This window comes from Cylas formicarius, unplaced genomic scaffold (genome assembly GCF_029955315.1).
Source record: "Cylas formicarius isolate icCylForm1 unplaced genomic scaffold, icCylForm1.1 PGA_scaffold_12__32_contigs__length_19106922, whole genome shotgun sequence".
NCBI classification, from domain to species: domain Eukaryota; kingdom Metazoa; phylum Arthropoda; class Insecta; order Coleoptera; family Brentidae; genus Cylas; species Cylas formicarius.
Window position 1 is genome coordinate 6,399,927 of NW_026844225.1, and position 24,388 is coordinate 6,424,314.

The 24,388-nt window shown below is 33.4% G+C and overlaps 1 protein-coding gene and 1 long non-coding RNA gene across 3 annotated transcripts in view; one reads left to right on the forward strand and one right to left on the reverse strand.

The window, feature by feature from the left end:
• The window catches only part of LOC132695877 (protein turtle homolog A-like), a 413,609-nt gene that overhangs the window by 181,069 nt on the left and 208,152 nt on the right, over nt 1-24,388 (reverse strand). The gene's annotated exons all lie outside the window — the stretch shown is intronic.
• LOC132695880 (uncharacterized) overlaps nt 17,670-24,388 on the forward strand; it is a 237,150-nt gene continuing 230,431 nt past the window's right edge. The window contains exon 1 of the long non-coding RNA XR_009617900.1: nt 17,670-17,761. This is a non-coding gene — a long non-coding RNA (uncharacterized LOC132695880). The remainder of the gene's footprint in view (nt 17,762-24,388) is intronic.

Here is a 24,388-nt window from a genome sequence, read left to right on the forward strand (position 1 = left end):
ACAAATGGTCAACACTTATCATATATATCAGAATGAGAAAAATATACCTAGCCCACCCCTGCCTTGTTACTCAAGTAAAAATAATTTTTTTCTTAATGGCTTTATCCAATAAAAGTCCGTTCAAAGCCAACACGATGAAGATTGAGACAGGGCATCCAATTGTACAGGACAGAACCTAATGTATAAAACAGAGATTGGGTCAGTACTTTTTCTTTTGTATATTAAGAGTGTGGCTCGGATGACTTATATATCGTTTAACAAGTTTACTGATGGCTTCACGATATCTATGATCGATAGGTGTGATTCATGTCTGGAAGACAAACACAACGTGGTTTTGAGTGAGATGAACTAGAAACTAGAAAAATCTTTTATAATATTTCGTCATATCCAGATGCCATTTAGAAATCTTTCGCTTCATATAAATACTGAAGATTTACGGTCAGGATGTAACGTTTGTTGGAATATCCCTAGACAAAAACATGAATTTCACTCATGGCTCTTCTTTGATAACTGGGTTGGAAAAACAGATCTATTTATTACATAAACTGAATATGGAGGAAAATGTATTTATGAAACCTCGCAGAATTATGTTTTTGTCTCATGTATATAAATATTCGTTTTAGAGGGCCAACAACACATCAGATCTTAATTTTTCACAGAAACTTCCACACGCTACTGTAATACTTTTTACAAAACTTCTGGATTCTTCCTGCGTCGGTTTTTGCTGAGTCGAACTTGCTGACGTTTCGCCAACATTCGTGTTGGCTTCTTCAGAGCTTGACTGAAAGGAATCCAGAAGTTTTGTAAAAAGTACATCAGATCTTCCTTTTTTTTTAATTTTCAATATTATTTTAGTAGACAGTGCAGTAACTATTGATATACCTACCGCAGATCTGTTAAAATATTTTTTACAAAACTTCTGGATTCCTCTTGCGTCGGTTTTTGCTTAGTCGAACTTGCTGACATTTCAGGTACGTTTCAGTGAAGCTCTGAAGAAGCCCACAGGACGATTGGCGAAACGTCAGCAATTTCGACTCAGCAAAAACCGACGCAGGAGGAATCCAGAAGTTTTGTAAAAAGTATTACAGTAGCCTGTGGAAGTTTCTTTGAAAAATAAAAAAAAAAATATTTGTCAAAGGACCTACCTATTTTACATTTTTCTGAAATAACCAATGGTTTTTGTTCATATGTTCATAAATTAAAATATGTCAGTATCAGGTAAACAAATTATTTTATTTACGAAAATCGTCCACCATCTGATACAAAAAGGTTTCATATTAGAATCGTTCTTCTGAATCGATTTCGTTCAAACTCAAAAATGCCGGTAGAATAAAATCCTCTCCTCTCCCATATGTACTCGAAATATGGTGATCTATACATTCGTGTCTTGCCGGTGTCAAATTTAATTCCGACCCAATTTTCGTCTATAGGAGGCGACGATCTGCTTTAATTATAACATCAATTTTGCCTTGATTGGCTTCGATATTGGACATCGACTGCCCTCAAAGGGGGAATATCCATCTACATCGACCTCCATTGGCAGTTTTAAGCATTTTTCGTTTAGTCAGAAACATGCATGGAGTCAACCTTCGTCCGTGTTTTGTTTGATTTTTTTCTTTTCGTATACAAGAGCTTTTCGAGAGCGCATTATTTATTTGTAAACAAAGCGTCCTCAAATTATATGCAAAGTTAGTATCATTTCCTACTACCTTAAACTACTATGAGCATTGCCTATTATCAACGCCTTATGCCATACGTACTCTTTGTAGAATAAACCTCTTTGTACTAAATTTGTTGTCAACCCAATTGATATACCATTGTGAATTAAACCTTATATAATTGCTGCGGGCATGAGCAAAAGGGTTTCTAGCAAGGCACAACACCACGTGTAAAATGAGGGACGAAATTTTCTTTCAAAATATCTTAATAAATGAAGTAAGTGCTGATAACATGCTATATAACACTGTGGAGCCTATTATTATTTATTTGCATTACAAGGACTAAAGTTCATCTGCCTTCTCGGAACATGATAACTAAAATTTACAAATGACCTTGCATTTCAAATAGTAGATTTTTATTTTGTGTATTTTGAGATTATTCTCACTTCTTGGATCTTGGAATATTTCCCCTTGGTTTGTATCTTAAAACTTATACTATCATGCATGAATTACGTGTTACTATATCAAATTGAAATGGAATGATAAACCACCGAAATGGAGACTCTTATGCATGTTCCTATAGCAATTTACACTTAGAAACATCATCATTTTTTCATTATCCCATTTTAATTCGATATTGTCATGTTCTTACCGAATTAGGAATCGATTCGTTGCGTGATCCAAGCCCATTTGTGCCTTCTGTGGACTTTATTTTAAATTAATGGAAAATATGCTTTAGCAGATTTTTTCGGGATGTATATAATAAATAAAGCAATAAAACCAGGATAAATTTACGAGCAAAGTTTGGCCGTGCTATGTTGTAATCGGACCTTAGAAAGTTGCGGCCGCAAAAGTTAAATAGGTGCCATTTTGTTCAGATTAGTATCAGTTAAACAGCGGTGTTTGCGCAACAAATAGAATGCACATTGTCATTCCATTTTCACCTCACTTTGGGCACGAGTGAGTTGAATTAGTTTTAATTAAAATTATATGCCGAAACTGTCCGCCAAAGCTACCGAGCAGCGTCTTACGTCCGAATATTTTTGCAAAGGCCTTTAAAAACTAATCGCGTGTCATTAGTCATTTCGTCAATTATGGTCACCATAGTGGACAAATGCTATTTCAGTTATTAAATTAAGGAACAACCATTTTTCTCTGAATGTTTTTGATTTTCCTTAAAACCAGTCCATGTTAAAAACGATACACTATACTACACTGAGACAAGTTTACGATTTTAGTCGCATTCCAAATCTAACATAGTTTCTAATATTTTTAACATTATCAGGAAGTTGATTAAATGTGTTGAAATTCTGATAAATATGGTTGTATAAGCCCTTATTACTTTTAATAATATTATGATGTATATAATTTTGTGTTCTGGTGTTCCGCAAAAGTTGTATGGAATTTGTGCCCAGACAGGAATAAAATACTTGAAGTTCGCTACAAAAAGGAGTTGTCTATATTAAGCTTGGTATTATAAAATAGGTAGTCTCTAGTTTTCTATAGTGCACTTATCATTGGTGCTAATTTACCTTATTATATATGCTGGATACATTCAGCTTTGTATTCGGCATTTGTACAGTCTTGTGCTTCTGTTTAAATAACGTAAATTTGGTGTATTAACATTGCTTTTTATCTTATTAAACAATAATTAATCGGTATACAGCTTCATATCAGTATTCACAACTCCAGCAGCGTTTTTCAGACTGAGCACATAGAAGGAGTAAAATAGCGGACCAAGAACCGAGCCTTGTCGAACCCCAAAATTTTCTATGATGATAAATACTAGTTTGTTGTAATCTGACAAAGTATTGATGGACAAAATTTTAAGTTTGCTTGGTGGACTATTACGCAGTCTATAATAGTTCTATGAAGGTACTAATAAATCGAAACTTAAATTTTAGAGACCATTATTTTATGTAGTGTCGAATACAACAATTTCATTGAAATGTTTGCTGGGTTCATACTTTGCGTAATATTTCAGTAACTGCAACATTAAGTTCATTTTTCTGAAATGTCTTTAATAGATCACAAATCTGATTTTATTGATGAAATTTTGCACATATATGATGTAGATAAAAATGGAACTGATGTCTATACAGAAAACTTTTAGATTTTTTTTTAAAGCAAACCACATACCACAACCACAAACCTTCATAAATAACGACATTCACATTTAATTGATATGCTTAGAATTACAAAATTTAGATATAAATATTAGAGAATATTGCAAGTTAGATAATTGGCTAGAATTAATTTGTTGTTTTTAATATTTTTTAACGTAATGTTTTGATGTTTTAATTATTATCTTTATATGTTTTTTTTTCCACAACTGTACATTTTCTTCCTGCTTGACCTCTAACTTTAGCAAAATAAAGGAGTCATCGAGAGTATTGGACGCTTGTGTTAACCCATTTTTGACATTGGTAAAAATTGTGCCTTTGTACCTTGTCATAGTCTTTTAGCTCACATAGAATTTAATTTAATAATGAAAATAAATATAAAAATCAAAGATATTATTTGATTATTACATTTCGGCATTTTTAGGATTGCCGAAATCATTATTTTAAATTTTACTATCTATTTTCCATATTATTGAAGCTTTGTTAAAATTGGCCAATCCTAATTTCTAATAATTGTTATAATGTTGTTATGTTAATATCAATATTGGTTAATGAACTAGAATGTTATGTCATTAAAACGTTTACAAAGTTAAATTTAACAACATAAAAATTTAAACTATTAGAAGCCGAATTAGAAAAAAACGTATTGTCTGAAAAATTGGAATTTTTTTCATATCTGGCCATTTAGGGTTTCGCTTGTAGGTCCGCTTTTCCGTTATGTTGTGAAGTTTGTTAAAAAAGATGATTTATAAGGATTTCGGTGGCATTGAAGTTTTGACTTATTATTTTGGGGTCAAGTTCAAATAAAATTTCGCCAGTTTTCTTTTGTTGATCTATATTAGTTCCGCCATTTAACCACTGTTATTTGTTTTTTTTATCCATAAAATAGTACTAACATAGTAAACAATTTTTCAAACAAAGTTCCACAACCTATTCAAAACGACTTTTAAAATAACAATTTTTACCATCTGCACAAACAAAGTTGTGTAGAAAAACCTCTTAAGAAAAAAGTTCTTAAGAAATATAATGTTACAAAATATTTTCTAAAGCATTGCTTAATTTTCAGCTAAGACCTTAATATAAAATAAAAACCATTATATATAACGATCGCAAAATTTTATTTTGTAGAATTACAAAAACTTTTGCTTTTGTAAACTCAACGTTCGTATAAGTTTTAGAGCCTTTATCCTTCGTACAATATAGTTTCTCAATTCGGTCGTTATTTTCAATCTGTTAAAGTAAACGTTAAGGAAAATTGAGTGTGGAAAATCCATGTTCCATGGAACGTATCTGGGATGTTCTCGTTGTTACTCTTAAAGTTATTGGAACCTCGATTTTTCGATTACGTACCATCCATTGGAAATTGATTCGGGAAAACTTATTGGAATCTACATATAGAACGTTCGAAAAATGCAAATTAGAATAGATCGAAATCCAGAAAGAGCTTAGTGAAAACTATTTGCACTCGTGCTCCTTTAAATACATTCTTATTTACCCTTAGATGTCGTCAAACGTAGAAATCCCGCACCAAGCGGGTTGAAATCAACTGAAGAAGATGCCGAAAGCCCTAAAAAAAAGTGTATCATATTTATTTACAAAAATGTAAATATAGGTGGACCAAGCGTGTAATTTCTGTTGCAGCCATTTTTGTAAGAAGTCTTAAAAAATATTTTCGTAATATATATTTGGGCACATATACAATCCTAAAGTTTTTGATTTTATTTCAATTTTATAAAAAATTCCACACCTGAAATTTTAAACCAATTAAAACGTGTTTTCGGACCAATCACCATGGCATCGGATTATCAAACCGCGACAAGTAGAATTTGTTTATTTGTTATTATTAAGTGTATAAATCTACAATACTTCAATTGGCCAATATACATACACAAGTGCTTAAATTAATATAGACGTATGTATTTATTTTGTTATAACTTACTTTTTCAAATATTTAAAAAAGGGGTTTGTCTTGCAGGGTTCTACTGTTTGGTTATGTAGTTGTTTAGGGAAAGATTCTGTTGTGGATAACGATCACAAATCTTGTATAGACAATGAGGCAAATGGAATTCGGCTTTGATGCAATAAATAAAAACGTTCAATACTACCTACGCCATGCCAAAATATAACTTATATTAATAATTGATTCAGTTTTGGGTAACCGCATACAATAATGTAGCGTAGATATATTTGCAAAACGATTTAAAAATATTGCAAAAACCGTTCTGTCGCAGTTCGAATTTCATACGTACGACCGCAAATTTGGAGCCTCAATATTTTTTAACGTTTTATCGTACATCATGTAAACCGCAGTCATTTATTGGAACTCAAACAGGTGTCAAAACGCCCAGATTCAATTTATTAACACATGAGAGGAATGCCGAGTTCTGTTTGGGGCTGTTGGAGTGGTTTTTCTCTCGGTCGTTGGCAATAACAAAACCACACAACCACATTAACTAAATTTTGCATCCAGATTTTTCTTGATAACTCCAATTTCTAGAATAGATTTTGTGTTTTCCGTACATAATATTTCAAAGAAACTTCCACATTTGCCTGGAATGACTAACTCCCGTATTGGTGAGAGATTTGTTGCTTATATATTTATTTGATTCATCTTCTTTTACACTACTTAATATTCTTTATCCTGTTTTTTCAATTTTCAGAATCTCGAACTTTAATATATCTGAAATGGTATAAAGAGTTTCAGGAATAAGAACTTTATTAAAGAGGAATTCTACGTTGTCTAATGTAAAGCTTGAAGCACTAAAAATTTGTTCTCATAGATTTATCAATACTTCTGCTCTAGAATGAAAATAATAACATCTAAGAAGAAAGTTTAATCTCAATCAACAATTGTTTTCTTTGACAGCGGATTTTCTTATTGAATATTTATTTAAATGAATTAAGATCACATAAATTTTATTTCAATAGTGCACACAGGTACGTAGAGAGCTTCTATTTAGATGAAAAAGGTAAAGGAACACGGCAGAACTTAGGTATTTAGCTTGTATGAAAATTGAACCAATTCATTTTTTTTAGACCTCATAATTTTCATCTACATACAACATATTATATTTAAATGACCACCTATCCAAAGTTTTGAACTAAGCAAATTCTATTATTTTTTTATTTGGTTTTAACAATTAATTACACTAAATTTAAATCTGACAAGCATTTTGCTCTATCACAATAAAGAATTAATAAATGAAAATCTTGGTTGATTTAAACATTATTTTTGTTAGTACAAGAACAAAAACCGAATTAAAAAAATCTAAATTAATTAAAGTATCAAACCATAGGTAATTCCATATATTTTTGCGTGATAGAAACGGAAAGACATTGTTTTTTTTATTAGTTTTATCCTTAAAACTCGAAAAATGTGAAAAATCACAAAATCTATGTTGACCTGTTTTATTCGCCAAAAATAAAAATGCGATGACATTTTTTACATTCTTTTATCCTGTTGTTATTAATAAATTCTTTTGGTTTTCTTTTCTTCATTCATTGACATTTTTTAACAAACAATGTTCTCACACCAAATCTGTGTTTATTGAGAAGGAATATTTTAATTGATTTTTACATTCGTTTATCCTCTTCAGCGAGCATTCAGTAGCGTAGACGATAAAATAAACAAGATTTTTTGGCGCATTTCGGGCTAGAGAAATGAAGATGCCATTCGTGCACTAAATGCCTGTAGGTTGATATCGATTTTCCATTACTTGCAGGCATCAATAAAGAAATTTGATTTTTAGATCCCTTCGATATAACGGGAGAGAATTTCGACAAAATGACAAAAAAAAGCTGCACGAACTGAGTTTTAATTTTTGCCCGGCGTCGAAAAAACGCTGCGGCTTTTTCACGAAAAATTTTTCGCAAAGAATTTGTAATCAAATATACGTATTATCGAGTGCCTCGGTTTTGTTCGATTAAATAACTACCTTCAATGAATAACGAAATAGAAATCGCTTTGGTATTTATTAAATTTTAAATTCCCAATTTGATTTTTCTAAATTTTATCTACCAACGAGAAGGCAGAAACGATAGTGCTATATATTGCTTATTTATCAATCAACATGTTGAAAATATCATCATCAAACAAACATACATATTATTGTAAATATAGTCCAGTGCACTGAAGTAATTGTTTCATACAAGGGGTTTTTTAAACTGTTGCCGACTAAAACGGCACTGTATGAAACTATTAACACGTTCAAGTACTGTTGTTATGGTTTCCTTGGATCCATCGATTTAAATTACTTGTTATTTAATAATAACCTTTGATTTTATATAGAAAAGATAAACTTCTGTGTACGACAAAATAAAAAAATTAACAGTGTTAAAATTTGTTCAATTAATTCAGTTCATATATTTTTGGCCATATTGATTTGTCTATGTAATTTAGTAGTAACAAGAAGGTACTTTTAGATATGGAGATCTAAATACCATTTTATTTTGTATTGAGGTGTCAATGGATAGGCAGAAGTTTGGAATATGTAATAATTTGTATTTTTATTAATGAGGAATACTGAACACGATGAAGTAATTAGATATATTATGTTCCATTTCAAAAATAATAATAAAAATTGTTCAAAATCCGTAAAGTTGGCACGACTCTGGAAATTCCCCTAATGAAATCATTACTTTGGTGTTTTATGAAATAGTTATTTTTGTTATGTGAAATTCTACCAAAATTTCTATTATTTCAAATTCAAAAACACAATATCAGATTAATATTTTCTGTAGCTGTTTTGTCCGCGCGGAAACGGACTTTGGCCGCAGCTGGCACAGCAAGAAGTCGCAAAAATTACTCAAGACAGGATCAAAAGATTTGTGATTACTTAACTGACCCTACCTCGCTTTTGGTCTTCCTTCCGGAGGGGCCGGCCCGTGCTGCGTCCTCTGTGCCTCGAGTGGTGAGGAAATTTGTTGATCACCACGCGTATGACCTGATGCGTTCAACGGCACTTTTTGAACCACACGATGAGAGCGACCGATTTAGCGCTTCACCGTGATTTTTAGTGGAGCATGCGCCTAAGGGCGCTGGCGGGTATAGATGGCCAGTTAAGTTCAAGAATTTAATACCGCGAGGAAAGGAAGAAGAATAACTTCTTGGTGCTGTACTCGCGGCCAATCGATAAGCTATAGGTTTATATATATAAATTCATAAGAAGTCGAAAAATAATAAAATGAAAACTGAACATACCGCCCACCAAGAAAAAAAAAACAAAAAAGCGGTTCCGAAAAAATGATACCCATGTTTACCTACAGTTAGAGGTTAAAAAAAAATGAAAATTCAGAACTATACTAATAAATATTACTAATAGAAGTGCTAACATCTTGTGTGCTTTAAGCGAAAAATGTGCTTACCACGCTATTGATTTGGTAGAGGGCAGAGTTTTACAACAGGTCTCTTAAAGACACCAGTCGCAGTACGAACCTTGACCACTCTGACAATGGAGAACTGGAGTGTTTTCCTCCTTTAAGACCACCAATGTGCCCACATCAAGATTGGGGTGGTTGTCACACCATTTATTACGTTGATTGAGGCTTGTGAGATATTCATTATGCCGTCGACGCCAGAAGTGCTGCTGCATTTGCAAGATTAGCTGCCAACGGTTTAGTCTTGACATGTTTGAAGAAGTAATATCAGGGTCAGGGAGTGTCGATACTGGAGCCAACATCAAAAAATGGCCTGGTGTAATACAGCTCACGTCATTGGGATCGTTACTGACAGCGCATATGGGTCTAGAGTTAACAATTGATTCTATTTGAACCAAAACTGTATTGAGTTCTTCGTAGGTCATGATGCGGTCACCTACTACACGGACTAGGTGTTTTTTGACGCTTTTGACGCCGGCTTCCCACAAGCCACCGAAGTGCGGACTAGAGGGAGGATTAAATGACCAAGAGGTCTGCTCTTCTCTAGCTGCATCGGACATGATATTGGCTATGTATTTTGACGCAGAAATAAAATTCGTTCCGCAGTCGCTGTGGAGAGCAGAAGGTTTTCCTCGGCGCGCAATCATGCGTCGCAATGCGGCTAAAAATGCATCAGTTGATAAATCCGAAACTAACTCAAGGTGGATAGCACGAACTGAACAGCAGATGAAAAGACAAAGATATGCTTTTAGAGTCTTAGCACCTCGTAGCTTTGCCATGGTAATTTGAAAAGGACCTGCCATATCGACACCAACACACTGAAATGGCTTGAGTTGTGTGATGCGATAAGAGGGCAGATTGCCCATACGGGGAATGTACGGTTTAGGGTTTGCTCGAAAACAGCGGTAACATTGAGACAAATTCCTCCTGATGACTCGTTTGGAAGCAATAATCCAAAAATGTTGTAACAACAAATAGGACAAAGTTTGAAAACCTGGATGCAGGTATTTATTGTGATAATAACAGACTATCATATCTGTCAGTTTATGGTTTGATGGTAAGAGGGCAGGGTGTTTTTGCTCATAGGGAAGCATGGACGTAATTAGCCTTCCGCCCACCCTAAGAATACCCTGAGTATCAATTACAAGACACAACTTGCGCATAGGTTTGGAGCAAGGTAGACCTTTGGAAACAAGATCAAATTCCTGTCGAAAACATTGCTGTTGAACGATTCGAACAAAGACGAGTAATGAGTTATGTAATTCAATTTCATTCATCACTGATGTATCAACAGACTGAAGTTTTATTTTCAGATCTATGAAACGCAAAACATAAGTGATAATACGAAGAATTTTCGGAAGAGAAGAAAATCTGTCCAATAAATCCGAGAAAGGAAAGAATTTTTGTGGAAAAGTCGAGTAAACATACCTTTTTGATTCCTCTTTCCGAATATCTGGTGAGTCGAGAGTAGGAGTTGGATTGTTCGGCCATTGGTCAGACAAACGACGTAGCCACTCTGGGCCGTTCCACCACATAGAGTTGTTCAATAGCTCTTCCGGCAACATACCACGTGATGCAATATCACCTGGGTTGAGTTGTGTTGGGACAAATCTCCAAGAAGATGGAGGAAGAATATTTTGAATGTGACCATGCGAAAATGGATTCAAAACCAACATCAGAATAACTGACTTTGATGAAAGAAATTAAATCAGCGACCAAAACTGAAGCTGATAGCTCGAGGCGAGGAAGGGAGATCCTTTTTAGTGGAGCAACTTTAGTCTTGGCTGTTACTAGCGTGGAAAATACACTGCCAGTTGAATCGGCGACTCGAAAATACGCGCATGCGCCGAAACCAATTTCCGAAGCATCGCCGAAAACATGGAGTTGAAGAGACTGAAGATTTGGTGTCAAGATGTACCTGGGAATTTTTATCTGGGAAATCAAGGGTAACTGACTCTTGTATGTTAACCATCGATCGACAAGACCTTGGGTTGGAGTATCATCCCAATCTACACCCTCTGCCCACATCAATTGCATTAGATGCTTTGCAAGAAATATGCAAGGTGATATCAAGCCGATTGGATCAAACGTACGAGCAATGGTAGAGAGAATTGATCTTTTCGTACAAGAATCGTCGGTTTGATTGACCTGATATGAAAAGACATCATTCACTGGGTCCCATTGGAGACCAAGGACTTTGTGAAAACAGTCAGTGTCAGTGTCTAGTGAAACAGAAGTTTGTCGAATATTTGACGGAATTGTATTAAGAAAGTTGAGATCATTACTTGACCACTTCCGCAGCTCAAAACCTGCGGAATTTAATAACTCAACAAGCTCTGCTTTAAGAGTCAATGCTTCCTCCAAGGTGTAAGCTCCTGTGCAGATGTCGTCGACAAATATGTCGGACTGCAGAACTCTTGAAGCGTTCGGATATGCTTCTGAGCCCTCTCGTGCCAGTTGCAAAATGACTCGAAGTGCCAAATAAGGAGATGATGCGATTCCAAATGTAACGCGGGTAAGACGATAATCTTGGATAGGCTGCTCGGGAGAAAATCTCCATACTAGCCTCTGATAATCCCGATGCTTGGGGTCTAATACAATCATACGATACATGGCTTTGATGTCACAAGAAAATGCTAATGGAAATTTTCTGAAGTTAAGGCAAATTGCGGTGATGTCTTTTTGGAGTTTAGGACCTGACAGAAGAAACTGATTGAGTGATCCTTGTGGAGTAGGACAAGACGCATTGAATACTACGCGCACGCTTTGGTCACTAGCTTTCGTAACCGAATGGTGGGGTAGATAATACATTTTTTGAGTATCAGTCGAAATTTCAGGAGGAGCAACAACTTCCATATGTTTGGAGTCTAGATACTCACGAATGACAGCAGAGTATTTTTCATAGAGATCAACATCTTTTAAGAGCCGTCGCTCTAAAGAATAGAACTGTTTCAGAGCAATATCCCTAGAACTCGAAAAAACAGGCTCGTCTGCTTTGAAGGGAAGAGATACTATAAATCTCCCAGACAATTCCCGATAGTGAGTAGTGTTAAAAAATCGCTCACATAACTTATCAGACTCAGACATAGGTTCAGTATGAGGAACCTCTTCAAGTTGCCAGAATTTGGACAAGGTTCTCTCAAGAGAATCTGATAAAGTGAAGAAGCTATGGCGTGGATGTGAACGAGAGTTGCCAGATGATTTGACATTTCCCATGATAATCCAGCCGTAAATGGTGTTTAAGGCAATGGGATCATGTGGAGATTGCATAATCTTGCCATCCAACATGAGTAACGGAAATATGGAGGCACCTAGTAAAATGTCGATTCCACTAGGAGTCTTGAAACTTGGATCGGCTAACTTAATATGAGACAAATGATCCCAGCTATTGTGTTCTACTGAAACAATAGGCATGTTAACGCAAATGGACGGTAATATGACTGAATAGACTGCCACGAAAGGTTGATTCAAACCAGGCACGCTTAGTTCGAAAGTAGTGTAGCCTCTCGATGTAGCAACTGACGTATCACCGATACCTTGAATTTCAACACTTCCACCGTAGCTTTTCAAACCCAATCTTCGAAAACACTTCTCAGTGATGCAGTTTACCTGACTCGCGCTATCCAGCAGCGCTCGGCAAGTGTGTAGGTTGCCATGTCTGTCAGCCACTTGTACGAGGGCTGTAGCGAGTAAGGTTGAGTCGGTTATATTCGCCGAAGAAGAGGCATATGATTTAGGTGAGTTTAGCTCTACCGATGCAGAAGATGCAACGGAGTGAGGAAGTTCGCATGATGAGTCATGTGGTGTCTGTGGCGAATTGCCTTTGGAAGGAGAATCGGCTCCCCAGTGGAGCAAAGTATGGTGTCTCCGACTTTGACAAAATTGGCAAGCTGTATTGCTCGAACATTTTTTAGCGCTGCACCGCAAATTGAGGCATAATGTGCACAAGCGATGTTGCTTGACGATGGTGTAACGATCACGAGGCGTTTTCGATTTGAAAACTGAACATTTAATCAACGAGTGTCTACTCTGACATCCTAATGTACATTTTGGACTATCCTGCGTTAAGAAACCTTTAGGATTTAATTTAGATTTAAAACTGCGTTCGCTTTGGTTTCCGACTGATTTTGTTCGAATGGTGTCTTCTGGACTTGAAAGTGCAAAGGACGATAATGCCTTGCAATTTTTATCTAAAAATTTGATTAAATCGTCGTATGAAGGAAGCTCTACACTGCTGTGCGCAAGCTCAAATGACTTAACTGAATGCACATCAATTTTTGATAAAAGCAAATTGAGAAGAATAAAATTCCACTCGACAGTGGGAAACCCCAAAATTTTCAATGCCGCCAAGTTTTCTTGAAATGTGTCGATTAAACGTCGCAAAACTAAATGATCGTCTGATGACATTTTAGGAGCGTTGTGTATGTTGTTCCAAAATTCAGTGGCCATTAACCTTTTGTTCTGGTATCTATCACGCAATGCCTGATAAGCAACGGGGTAGTTGCTCTCAGTCATGCGCAACGTTTTTAATAAATTGAGGGGTTCACCCTCGCAATGTTTGACCAAAAAACCGAATTTTTGAATTGCCGGCATGTTCGCGTCATTATGAATTAAACTATCATATAAGTCAATGAATGTCGGCCAATCTCGGTAATCGCCCCTGAAAATTGGTACATCAACCTCATATACTTTTTGGTTAGTGGTAGCATTAAAAATTGTTTGGTTTGATGGGACAACAGGACTTTGAGCCGCTGTAGGAAACAAATCTATATATATATATAGATTTTATCACGAAATATTTGTCGTCAAATTCTCGACGAATTTCGTCTTCATCCTCCAGAGACTTGACAGTCATCTGTTGTGACCCAATGATTGCAATGATTGCATGATGATGAGCTTCAAAATTATTTCTAATGTCTTCAATTCCTTCGTAACGAGCTTTAAATTGATTTAACTTAGTAGAATCAGTGAGACAGGTCTGAGAACAATTATAAATTTCAGTCAAACGACTTATAAAAAAACCTCGAGTGGCTTTATTCTGACCTAAAGATTTTGCCATTATAAAAACCTATCGAACACTACGCAGATTCAGAGAGAAAAGCGATATTACTCAAATAATAATAATGATAATAAAAAAATTAAAACCAAACTGTTCCGAGTTTCAACTAGACCGAAAGAAATTCGACAAAAAAGTAAATAAATACGCCTGAAACTCTGGCCGTTCCGATATTGAACGTTAAAACGAAACAATGTTTGAAACCGAGATCCAGTCGATTGAAATCAAATGCGATTCTGTATATATATATAAAAAAAAACGTACTGATCTTTTTGTGTTGATGCTAATGGCCTTCATAAACAAAAAAAGTAAAGGAATAAACAGATTTTTCGAAAAGCATAGCACGTAATCGTGAATTTCAAATTGAGAATATTGATTGCACAATAATAAGATAAAAGTTAGTTCTTTTTATTTGGGCTCGTAAGGACCAAAAATGTTTTGTCCGCGCGGAAACGGACTTTAGCCGCAGCTGGCACAGCAAGAAGTCGCAAAAATTACTCAAGACAGGATCAAAAGATTTGTGATTACTTAACTGACCCTACCTCGCTTTTGGTCTTCCTTCCGGAGGGGCCGGCCCGTGCTGCGTCCTCTGTGCCTCGAGTGGTGAGGAAATTTGTTGATCACCACGCGTATGACCTGATGCGTTCAACGGCACTTTTTGAACCACACGATGAGAGCGACCGATTTAGCGCTTCACCGTGATTTTTAGTGGAGCATGCGCCTAAGGGCGCTGGCGGGTATAGATGGCCAGTTAAGTTCAAGAATTTAATACCGCGAGGAAAGGAAGAAGAATAACTTCTTGGTGCTGTACTCGCGGCCAATCGATAAGCTATAGGTTTATATATATAAATTCATAGGAAGTCGAAAAATAATAAAATGAAAACTGAACAGTAGCTTTTATGAAACACCCTATATAACTGAATTATATTTAAATGTTTGGTTTATGGTTTTTTGAAAATAATGGTAAATTTGTGGTAATAGTAGAATACCCTTTATATAGATAACTAGTTAAGGTTCGATTTTGTTCTCTGAAAAAATAATCACTGAAATGTTCCCTAATAAAGTCGCAAAATATATACAGGGCTTTTAAATCCCACCTAATGACGGTGCTTTGTAAGTAATATAACAATTTGTAATTTTTTTATAGAGCTTTGGTTAGTTCATTATATGTATTTTTTATTATTCTCGTGAGTGGCAATGTAATACAATTTTTTTAATAGTTGGTTTTTGGTATTTTCCACTATTGAACATTTGTAATATTGAAAATTGGGTAGTACATTTTTTTAATAATGTGCTTAAAATGTTGTCTCAATTTATTAAAATCAGCAATATTTCGAGCTCTAATTTAGCCTTAAAATAAGCAAAACTTGCCAAAACTTAAACAAGTATTTCCAGGTCATCCTGTATAAGCAAAATTATTAATCGTATAAGAGGACAAATTAAAAAATATATATCAAAAGAAAACCACCGAGTTTATGATTTAAAGTCGGCAAATGCCATAGCAGAAATTAATTAAAATCATAAATTAGGGTCCTGTTAAGAAAAAATATTGTATACACCCTCTGCATTGTTACACATCCCCTATGAAATAGCCTATCACTTCCACGAGGAGAAATATAAATCTGAAGATTAAATGAGTTTATGATTTTTATTTTCCTTTTCGCTACTTTTTAATTTGTTTCTTTGTCCCGATTACTTGTTATTGACATTTGAAATTAAAAAATTAATCTCCGATGTGGGACTCATATGAAATACCATTTAAAGAGATTTAAAATCCCTTACTTGGAAAATGCACTTGTTTTGGCAAGTTGAAAAACCTGTTCGGTTAGAAAAAACATTTTTACCCAAAGAAGTATAAAGCACATTAATATAATTAAGTTAGGTCTAGTATTAGACAATGTTTATATTTTTATTTCAATTCACATTATTTACATCGCTGATTTCCTATTGTTTTGGAGGAACAAGCTCAAAATTATCTTAAGAAAATAATGTATTGATTGTCTCTTCCTCCTAACTTGTAAGAATTAATAATATCGTATAACTAATAATTGATTTTTAATAAACTATTTTTACTTGTAATTTTCATCTCTGACACTAGAGAGGGGACACACTGTATATGTTTCTACAATGAGAAATTCGCTTCAGACCTTACTATAAACCTAGAAAACAAAATAGTAAACAAGTAAAGAAAAGTCTATCAACCAATAATTGGAAATACACATTGTGTATGAGGAATTTTGTGTTACTAACTTGTGTATTATCAACTAAATATAGTTCTGGAATAATCTTCTTCAGTCAAAACACAATAAAATAAAAATTTGTAATAATTTTTATTTATTTAATTTATTAAAAACAAATACAAACAAGATTGAGATTAAATTATATAATCTTGTAGACCCTTTTTGAAAAAATTTAGGGGACAAAAAAATTTCGCAATACATGCTTTCATGTACTTATGATTTGTAGTGTAATTGGTTATTGTATATCTGGTTATAGTGTGTGCTTATATGCTTATATAGATAAATAAATAATGTGGAAATTGAATGGTTTGCTTTAGTTCATTAAACAAAGCTAAGCGATATGTATCAAGCATCATCGATTTTTAATAATCACAAATTCGTTTCTGAAATTTTAAGGCACAAACAACCGGAAAGATCGAATATCGGGCGTTGAATAAATCCAGCTTTGCGATAGCGAAAAACCAGGTTTTCGTCATTAAAAATGGCAAAGACCTTTAATTCGTTTGGTATTCATGGTTCCCTTCACAGGACAGAATGTAACCTTTTATGCCTTGCCGAAATGCTTAGAAAATGATTAATGTCCCTTCTCTATATTACATGTAACCCTTTTTTTAAATTCATTTTCGAGGAATATTCCCCACTTCCGTAACAAATATTTCAGATTTCATTTCCTTTCACTGATGGGGGCAGTGGAGAGAGCTAGATATTACAGTTTAATGGCAAAATTTGGAAATCAAGAGTAAATAGATAGATAGAATAGTATATTGATCAATGTTACTTATATATTTTATAGACAATTAACGTTTTAAGTTTCAAGACAAATGCAAAAATTTCAAAAGTGTTTGTTAATATTTACTTTATCAAAATTATGCATAATAATGTCACATATTGAAACGAGAAATAATTGGTATTTCGAAAACATTTAATGAGAAGGAATCAGTGGATCTAGAAATAAAATAAAATATAGTTTATGCCATCTAGGATCACGATGCTCCCATATATGTTAGAATATAGTCATTTATAGTATTCAAATTACAAAAATTAGTCTATTCTCTTTTGTCCGTAATCGTCTAACTCTGTCATCGAACAGTATACTCGGTATACCGCCGCATATAATCGCACCCACTTTCTGGCAGAACGTACGATGTTACTATGGTTACCGATAAAACTTCCACAGACACTCGACTGTCATTTGGTACTCTTTTACTGTAAATTAGTCGATGCAACGCCATTTTCATGTGTTTCAGTGTAATTGATGGTATTTGTGTTACATTAATATTATGGCGAATTCATTACAGAAGCTCTTGGGTAAGTGAAATTCGGTTCGTAGTCTGAAAATAGTATTTTTTTGCATCCTGGACTGGACCAAATTGTATAACTGTACATTTGCTTCGTCTTATACTAACGACGCGTTCTAAGGTCATGCGTATTTTGCCATTAATACAAGGTACACACATGTCAGCGAAAAGATTTGCTGCTAATTACAGATTTCAATGAATATCTGTTCGGTTTCCATAGTTTTGATGCGCGTTAGACTTCAGAGCAGATTGTCTTTGACGGTCATTGATTTTAATGTTTTAATATTAGTTTCTTCACTGAATATTAACTATTTTAGTTATTGTTTGGTGGTTTCTGTTAGTATCAGTTTTAGTTAGCACAGCGTTATTCTAGAGGTTAGAATTTGATCGAGAGATCGGTATATTTATCTTTTTACCATGGGAAGAACGTCTATATCTAAATTGAATATCTCAATCTCAGCCATTTTCTTCTTTCTTCTATTGTTTCTTCTTTATTTAGTTCGATAGTGAATCTGTGAAACATTAGAAATATATGCCTAATAGAATAAATGATATAGGCTTTTAAAAATTATGATAGGGCTATAGAAGGCTACGATCTCTATTTTTAAATTATTTGAGATATTGCAGCATTGCTATATCTTCTCGAAGTAGATACAAATTTCATTTTTTTAAATGAGATGCCCTGTATATAATAACGTTTTTAGATTTATATAAAACTATGAAACTTTCTATGCCACGTGTGCGATCTTGCGTTATTTTGAAGAAAAAAATTATTAAATAGACCTGAAATTTTGGTTACAGCTTGCCAATTGACTGCTCTACTATATTGTGACATGAGATTTGATTATGCCATGCATTCGTTATTGCCAAACAGTAACGAAAGCTTCAGATTTTGCTGAAAATGGTTAAAATGTAGTCAATTGTTTTCATTAATGAATGTTTCTTGCTAAATTTGGAATATTTTATAATTGTTCATAGAGTCTAAAAATGTAATAATATACGGGACATTCCATTTAAAAAAATTAAGGCGTCTGGTTCGAATAGATATGCCAACTCTGCAATGACCCGAAAGTTTTTCGTTTATATAAAGCAATAAGAATAAGAATTATTTTTTTTTAAGAGTAAGGTAAGTAGGATTCAGTCGATCGTTTCGCATGAAACTCGTCACTAAATGGCGTGTAAACAAATTTGTTGCAGAATATACTATTTTATGCACTTTTACGCAAAAAATTTACGGATTTGAGATTACACTTTAGACCATATTAGAAGGCTTTTTTAGTTAAATAAAATATATGACACTCTCCATATATATAAAAATTCTAACTAAATAATTAATAACTAATAAACATCTACAACATCCTAGTCTTCATGAATAGACATTTGTTCTCTTTTATTTTATGATTTTATGAGTAAGCTGTTCTCTAAAACACAAATGAATATCGCATAATTAATAAATATTACTTCAGTATTTAGTTTTAAATTTAAATTTTCTTGTAGAAAAAATTTGACATTTCTGGATTTAGTCGCAAATTATAGTCAAAAGAAATGAATATATGGATAGAGCGTACTTTATTTATTGTCAAATTCCCATACTTTAATTTTTTAGTAAAATTAAAAAGTTTTGATTAGTTTGAAGTATACAATTTTGAATGTTGTATTCAACTATATTCGCCTAATATCTAGACGCATATTATTATTTGTTCGCGATTTCCACAAAGCATTTGTCTTCCGGTATTATGTTTGTAATACCTATTATTTGAAAGCATAGTGATTATCCAGAAATTTGTAACTAATACGTCTACGTCTAACGTGGTTGCAACAGTCATGCGAACTGGTATATACATCGCTTCGTTCAATTAATACTCGATAGAAGATTCATTCGAGCCCTGTGCCTCATTTATTCTGCGCCATTTAGTTGGGTGGTAAATTTCCAATATCGATTTTAGGCGTGTTCTCCAAATTTCATCGAGAAATAGAACCGGCCCGAGAAATCTAATACGAATTGTTCGCTTATGTAATTGAGTTAAAAGCTGTTTTTATCTAATTAAATATGAAAACGTTGTGGTAACTTTGTGTCCAATTAATTACAACTAATATCGAAACGTTAGCGTGTATTTTCATTCCAAATTGAAGGAACAAAAAATAGCAGTTACGAAGATAATGGAAATAACCACCATCAGATTCGTGAACTTTTTTCCTTTTATTTTGTATTTGTTTTTTTGCAACACCCTGTATACATATACAATAAATTCTATGTCGGTTTGGAGGTTTGGATTCACTTGCAAATGTGACTAGCATTTCATACGTTTTTTAATATTACATGGATCAAATTCTCATTACAAAGGATGCATGCACAAAAAAAATATAAATATGTATATATGTATATATATATATATATATATATATATATATATATATATATATATATATATATATATATATATATATATATATATATATATATATATATTCACGTATTGATTCACGGATGGAAAAATGTGATGACACTATATTCCGGGATATCATCCGTTCGCTCGTTGAACTCCGACTGGAATCCTGCAAATCCTGCATCCGACTGGAATCCTGCAGACGTTTCGCCAAAATCTCACTTGGCATCTTCAAAGCTCGCGCTCCGAAAACACTGTGTTCCCCAGTGTTCGAAGTGTTTTCGGAGCGCGAGCATTGAAGATGCCAAGTGAGATTTTGGCGAAACGTCTGCAGGATTCCAGTCGGATGCAGGATTTGCAGGATTCCAGTCGGAGTTCAACGAACGAACGGATGATATCCCGGAATATAGTGTCATCATATATATATATATATATATATATATATATATATATATATATATATATATATATATATATATATATATATATATATATATATATATATATATATATATATATATATATATATATATATATATATATATATATATATATATATATATATATATATATATATATATATAACCAAAAAACGGTTTATATTAATTATATCTTAATGAATTCACAAATTTGCGATAAAACATTGATTAAGGAACGATTAAAAACGAAGCATTATAGGGCAAATTTGTTTTATAAGAATATGGTGTGAATTCATTTTTATTTCACTGTTTATCCAGCGCATAATGTTATATTGCTCTTTCTTCAGCATATCTTTCTCAAATTGCTTCCTATTAAAAGTAATAATATTATCCAAACTTAGGTATTAAATATTGTCAAATCTAATTTTTATGAGAGGTTGCAAAATGTACTACCTCGGAAAGGTGCTGCTGATGACACACAGCTTTAGTATCACTTTCCTCTCCCTTTCCTTACATTAGTTCTGATTATGATCTATCAAAGGATATTTCTGAGTAACACGGGCTAAAATTGAATGCATCCAAATCCAAACTACTGCAATTTGAGAATGTCCAATTTGAAAATCAGTAATGACGGACACAATCTAATTATAATTAAATTAATGATTAATTTAGTGACGGCACGTAACTTTGGAACATATAAAAAATCTTACCTAAAGGGCAAATATCTTAAGCAACTTTACTATAGTCGTCATTTTCTAAGTCCAAGAATTAAAGTTCCGTTGTACAAGGCATTGGTACTCTCTCATTTTAGTTGCAGTGCAGAATAGTTGGCATCGTTTGATTTTAAACCTAAAAAAATCGGATCATACAACGCATAAAATTAATGTGTTTGGACATGTTTTATCGAAGGACTTATCATTTGGACATGGTTTAGCAAAACGCTCTTTTAGAAAGTCTTAAAAATAAATTCAATCTGAAATTTGATATACATAACGGAGATGCTAGAAATAAATTAAAATCTTTTACTTATGGCACACATGTTTTAATCAATCATAATATTGAAAACTTGAAAGCGCCTTTTAAAATTCATTTATTTAACCAACCTTTTTTTTTAAATTTATTTATTGGTTTCTGTTACTAGGGACAAATGTGTTATTATATTTATTGGATTGGGTACAGTAGACAACGATGTGTTTACTTTCTTTTTGGCACAAAATTTATGTTAATTGGTGTACATATAAGTTTACGCGTTTGTAGGATGATATTTAATTTACCAGGGACTTCGCCTTGAATATATTTATATTTTTCGTACATTTATACTTTAATTAATATGAACAAAGTTGATTATTATTATTATTAAGTGAGTACACATACATCATAGGTACGCCTGTGGAATACGACTAAAATCACTGAGTTTGACGTTTCAATAATGATTTAGAATTCTCTGCCATTAAGAAGAACTCGAGCATAATCGTTAATCCTTCTCTGTAAATAATATTACGTGGAAATATTCTTTCGCTCTTAGTAAGAAATTCGTCTTACTAAATAGAAAAATTCCGAATTATAAGTAATAAAGCATCGTCTACGGAAATTGTGAAGAATTCTTCTTTGATATTGTTGCCTTTATATCCCGGCATCTATCCTCGGGATAATAGTCTGGTATAAAATTTGGCCCCAACAGAAATTTACGTTTAACTCACGGCACCATTAGCCTTAAAATATGTTCCTCCTCTTCGCTTCTAACAATATTCAAGCATCTTAACTACCAGTACCGATTATGTCACCTATGTCACCCTCAATAAGTGCGTCTTTCCGCAAGATAATTGTGCACGGGATCCCGACACGGGTTTGGAAAATTATGGTCCTTTGATAACAATATCCTCGATGCTCCTTCCTATCGTTACCCGTCTGTTTACCTGCGGAATATTAAGACCCCTAGATACCGCCTTTTTATAGGCCGTAAGATGAGATTATTTCCAACAATTTCAGAATGAACTCCGTACAGTGCTGTGACAAAAATTGAGAGAGAAAAAGAGATTTTTGTAATATTTATTTAATTGAAAACCATACCAAATGAAGAGGAAACTTTGCCCCCTTCCAACTCAACTGACTGTTGTAGAAATATAATTTTTTTATGACCTGAGTTTTGAATTTATAATACAATATTATATAATTTAAAACAAAATTAAATTAAAGCAGCGTGTAAACCTTTATTTAATACAAGAAAAAAAAATAAAAATAGGAAATTAAAATTACGGTTTCAGAATGAACTCCATACAGTGCAATGAAAGAAATTGAGAAAAAATCTATTAGGTGATAAAGATACATTTATAATACAGATTTTTGTAAAAAAAAATTAATTGAAAACCAAACCTTCTTCCAACTAAACTGGCTATTATTATTATTTTATTCATTTCCTGTTTCCAGCAAAAGAAATATGTTTTTTCATAACAAGGGTTTTATAATTTATAATATATAATTTAGAACAAAAATAAAAACAATAAAATCAAATCATAAGTTGGGCAAAGAAAAAAAGACTATTTTAATTAGTAGCAGGTAAAAATAATTTAAAAAATAAATAAAAAATACTTGTTGGAGGGTATTGAAATAAAAAAAATGCTATTTCTATTTTCTGAGGAATCGTGGTCAGAGCTTCGAACTTATTTGGTTACACGTTTAACCATTTCCCGCCATATTTCTCGATTCTAGCTTGGTTTACTGTTAGATTATTGTATGCTCCTAGTTCTGGCACCTTCCGCGTGTTCATGGAAATATCTTAAATGCGGTCCACGGCTATATTTCTGCTCCATATAGTAGAACTAAGAATGTCATGCTTTTTGTAGTTCTTTTAGCTATATTACATTTACGATTAATGCCTTATGCAGTCTGCATTTCCATTTAAATGAAAAAAAAAACAATTTGGAAAGGTTTTCATTTTTTCACCCTAATGTTCATTCTAACGATGGCAGGGTTAGGATCATTTAACTTTGATATCCAACATTGGGATCTCTGAAACTATAGGAGATAAATGCACAGTTGAACCTGCATTTAAATTTTTGAAAACTAATCTCAAGATTAGAGTCGTTAAAATTTCTAATCCGCATCCTTAGATCTGGTACCACAGGATATTTTATAATTCATTTTAGCTCCTGTGATTATTTTAAAATGAAATCATAAATGTTCCAAATTTCTAAAGACTTCATAAGGCAGCACTGTAATGCTATGAATCACTTTTAAAAACACTTCCAATACTGTCAAAATTAAAAAAGCAGACCATACTTGGCTTGCATACTCCACCAATGAATGAACAAAGGCGCAGTGTTTTAAATACAGTTGGAGACAAATCTGCACTTAATCGAAATTAAATAATTAATTTTTGTTTATAGATATTCGATTTTTAAACTTAAATATAGTTCGTTGTGGTTATAATTTCTTATTTTGAAACCGAAAATATAAAAAAGAAATGGAGTCGGAGGGTCTGTGTTGCATTGATTGGATTGATTCTAAATTGGGGACCTGGAACAAAGGAACGAAGGTTCGTGCTCAAGAAATTTTGCAATATCGTGCCAAAAATGAAATCGAACACCTCTCTGACGTCGCAAGAGGCTGATTTTCTAATATCAGTAAAATATTCGTTTGATTTCTAAACGACATGCATGGAATGCAAAGCAATAAACTCCCCCATCTTTTACATATTTTGTCTCAAAGGAAATGGATCGAAAATCTTCCGCCTTTACGGAATATTGTACCGGCCGTCCATTTTTCGATAGATATTAGTAAAGACAGAGGGATTTCCATGTAGCACACTAATTATTTTTTTTTGTTTTTTTA